Source organism: Pleurodeles waltl, chromosome 2_1, assembly GCF_031143425.1.
Source record: "Pleurodeles waltl isolate 20211129_DDA chromosome 2_1, aPleWal1.hap1.20221129, whole genome shotgun sequence".
NCBI classification, from domain to species: Eukaryota; Metazoa; Chordata; class Amphibia; order Caudata; family Salamandridae; genus Pleurodeles; species Pleurodeles waltl.
Window position 1 is genome coordinate 771,489,862 of NC_090438.1, and position 4,239 is coordinate 771,494,100.

The window sequence follows — 4,239 nt, forward strand, 5'->3', positions numbered from 1 at the left end:
GCCCTCTGCACATTAACTAAAGGCCTGTCTAACATAGGTACGGACTTGAGTGACTTTCCAAAATCAGAGTGGGGGATCTTTTTCTTCCCCTGACCACCCCTCATCTTCCTTCTGCGTTTATTTGGTGGTAGGTCATACACCTCTGCCACCACAGTTTGCTTTAGCTTATTAATCTTGATTTTGGCTCAGGTGTGTGTTTGGGTGAATAAGTCAACTGCCGAACTACTGGCAACTAATAGTGGAGTGATGTCCGTAGTTTGTTTAGGAGGTGGGCCAGAAATGGGAGAGCTATCCCGGAGTAATAGGGGAACGTCTTCTTGGGATGAAAGATCTGGGCTGCCATTGAGGGAACCTTCCTCTTGGGAGATAGGATAGGGAGTTATGTCACTGAGGGGCCTATTTTTCATATGTTCAATCGAGCGACGACGCTCTGTCCTACGCATCTCCAAAGAGGTTTCGATTCCCCCATCACCCTTTGCCGATTTAAAGTAATTGTCCAGAGTCCCAATGTTGGCTCCCCCCTCCTTCGCTGCTGTTCCACCTAGGGCTCATGATGGCATACCCAGAACCTTTTTCATATACCAAGTAGGCTCAAGGAAATGCAGGTGAAAGAGAGTGGGCCCAGCCCAGCCTCCTGCGTGCCCTGACGGCCACAGACGGTCCCGCCCTTGTCCCGGGCTCCCGGGCTCCCGCGACGCGGAAGTAGCTGATTGAATTTATAAGAGAAAAGAGAAAAGTTAAGCTATGAGTGGGGCGGGGCTTGCAGGGAGAGCGGCCAGGTGACAGGAGGCGCGGGTTAACAGGACTACTGGGAAACGTAGTCCTGTCCCGACGCTCGCAGCCCTGCACTCGCCCAGTCCCTCACAGAAACTGTCCGTAGGTTTTGCACAAGCGGCTCTCACGCCGCAGCAGCAGGACCCGCGAAGAAGTAGAGGAGAGTCCAAAGGCAAACCAGCAGCAAACAGCAAGTCCGACGGTATCCCAGGGGAGTGGAGCTCAGAGGTGGTTTTTCAGGCTGTGAGTGGGGCGGGGCTTGCGGGGACTGCTGGGAGACGTAGTCCTGTCCCGACGCTCGCAGCCCCTGCACTCGCCCAGTCCCTCACTAGAACTATCCGTAGGTTTTGCACAAGCGGCTCTCACGCCGCAGCGGGACCCGCGAAGAGGAGAGTCCAAAGGCAAACCAGCAGCAAACAGCAAGTCCGACGGTATCCCAGAGGAGTGGAGCTCAGAGGTTTTGCACAAATGGCTCTCGCGCCGCAGCGGGACCCGCGAAGTAGAGGAGAGTCCAGCCTCTATTATGACTGAGAGCCCACTCCACCAGGGCTAAGGTAGCGAACACAGAGTTAGCTCGCAGAGTGCCTCACGACTATACTTTCAGGGATCATTTCTATAGTTTTTAACTGAGGAAATGTGTTCGAAAGTGTCTGGTCTTCGCTAACCACGAGGAAGAGTTGTAGTGTTTTCTTCTGAGCGCGAAGCCAGTGGACAGTGTTGCATTTGTGCAGCTGCTGTCTGCTATTGATGAATTTAACCTTTTGTCAGTAGATGAATTGTGCCTAGCTTGCAGTGAAAAAATATCCGTCAACCTTGCAAAATGTTCAAAATAAAAGTCGCAATGACGCAAGTTTCTCTATGTATGGACGGGCTCTGACTCCCTTTCAAGATGGCGGCGCCGTTCGCCGGGCCCCGGAAGGTCCTCCCAGGCTAGGCCGGGCAAGCCGTGCACAGGCCCCAGAAAGTGAACGCTCTGCTGAGAAGAGTCCGAGCGGCGCTCCCAGCGGGCTCCCCCGTCACCCGCCGCCGGGATGGCGGCGCACCCGAAAAAGCGAGTCCATGAGGAGCACAGCCGCGTCGTCGTTCAGGTAACGCGGTGGTGGTAGGGGCGGTTTCTTGCGAGGGTTAAACCCTGTGGTGTTGCACGAGTCTTGACAGAACTTCTAGGATGCGGTACAGCCCTGAATACAGTGACGAGCCAGTTTGAATGACTATCCCCTCATTTGAGCAGGTTATTGAACACTTCAATTGACATAGCAAGTCTCTGCCTAGCAGGCATACTGGACTTCAGTCACAGACCACAAATCTGTGCATACCTTCAAATGTTCCAATTTCAACAGGAATTAATTCTGTGATTGGATTTGTCAGGTCTTGATTTGCTACTCCTACCACCTAGACTGTTCTTCAACTGTAGCATTTACTTAGGGACCACTCTGATCTACCTCTAATGAACCAGCAAACACATATTCTTCTTCATCTGAACTCTCACTCGGGTCTCCTTCACTCACTTCTTCATCACCGTAATCAATCAACGGGTATTGTGTTACAACTGTGAATTTTGACTTGACTTGTGATTCACAATCTGCTGAGAAACAATTACCTGATGCTGTGCCATCGAAGCTTGATGTATTTGCATTTGGTGAGCAACCAGGAAGTGCAGTTGGGGAGCTTGAACTTGTTGCTGGGGGATTTGTATTTGCTGTTGGGGAACCTGCAATTGGTTGGTCACATTTTGAGCATTCATATTGGGAAAACAAGTTCTTTGCGGTATATGATTTTAGAACAGATTATTGTCATTCATCTGCACAACACCTTCTTGGGCCAAGTTATTTACATTACTACAAGGACACTACCGTCTCCAGTGTTCAATATTGCTGCAGGTGTGACAGGAAAGCATTTTCATTGACTGCACATCACCTGCATTAGTATTTGGATCTACTTGAGCTCCAAGACCCCTGCGTCTAGGCTAAGCCTGACCATTTTGCTGCTGTTGTACTCCCTGCATTCCTGCTACCTGAGGTGTTTTGATCTGCATCCCCATTGCTTTCTCCTTCAGCCACTTCTGTCTCATTTAATTCTCAGCACTACAATATTTAGCAAATTGCAATACTTCATCAACTGGTTTTGCTTGCCAGTAATTGAAATGACTTTGAATCATATTGCTGACTTCAGGTCTCAATCCTTGCACCAGTCAGAACACCAAAATGAATCACATCTTTGGGTTCAATAGTGTCAGTACCACTGTAATGTTTAAATGTCTCTAACAATCTCTCATAATAGATATGAATGGATTGTTTTGGTCTCTGGGCTGACTTGTCAATTCTCTGCCAATCAACGTCGTTAGGGGAAACTCTTGATTTAAAAAATGTTATCACCTTATAATAGTACTTCATCACATCTGCAGACAGCGCACCTGTGACTGGATCTCTCAGAGGCTATTTAGTTGGCCAATCAACACTCCACTTACACTCAGTCGATAATTCAGCTGGAACCACAATCTCTAAAAGGGTACTTAGATCTTCCAACAAATACTTTGCAAGTTTCACAAATCTGTCTATCTGTTGGCACCATTCCACTGGTTTCTCTCTCAATCTCGGATAGTCATTTGTAAATGACAAAATGTCATTTCTGCTCCAAGGGACATGTACATAATTCCCTCCAGGTATCTCTCATTGGCATCATTTTTACTGAACTCTCAGCTTGCTAAGCATCAGTAGATGTAGCAAGCTGTTGCTTTTCTGGTCTCTTTTCTTTGCCCATCTGCCTTACCACTTATCCCACCTATCTAATGCTCACCACATTTGAATGCTTTGTATTAGTTCCCTAATGTGAACCTTCATGCCAGGTGATCTCATGTTTGCAATATAGCTTTAGAGTGGAATTCTAGTCTGTGACTGCATTTCAGTGGTTTAGAATTTTCTAAATCCACCTTGTATTTTCCAGCCAAGTATGATAATTTCCAATGAGCCTGTCCTGTTCTGTTTGTGACATCCTTACACATGAAATGCAATTCATTTTCATTGTACGAATCTACTCTGTCTAGTTCGAGTGTTCCATCAATCATTTCATTTAGTTTCAATTTTAATCTTGACAAATTCAATTTCTCCAGACCTGATGTCAGCTATCTGCCAGCCCACAGGTATCCCCCCTCTAGTGTAGGTCCTGTGAGTGCTCCATTTCCATTTCCATTTCCAATGTCTTCTCTCCCTCTGCAACATTTCTCACGTCACATGCCCCACTCAGGCTATTCAGCCAGTCAGTTAATTGCTGTGTTGTCAATCTTTGTAGGCTGACATAATTATTGTTTACCTGGGCACAAATTGCAGGGTATTACATGGCGGTCTCATTACCTGTTCTGGGATCATTTTGGCTGAATTTGGGGAAGCTGGAGAACAAGCTATGTCAATTAAGGGACCTGATTTGTTGTATGTCTGATTCATTGGAGATATGACTCCTGCAGTAGCG

At 47.3% G+C, this 4,239-nt stretch overlaps 1 pseudogene; it reads left to right on the plus strand.

The window, feature by feature from the left end:
• Positions 1 to 1,362: 1,362 nt before the first annotated feature.
• LOC138270339 (small nucleolar RNA U3) lies at positions 1,363 to 1,557 on the plus strand (annotated as a pseudogene).
• The last annotated feature ends 2,682 nt before the right edge of the window (positions 1,558 to 4,239 follow it).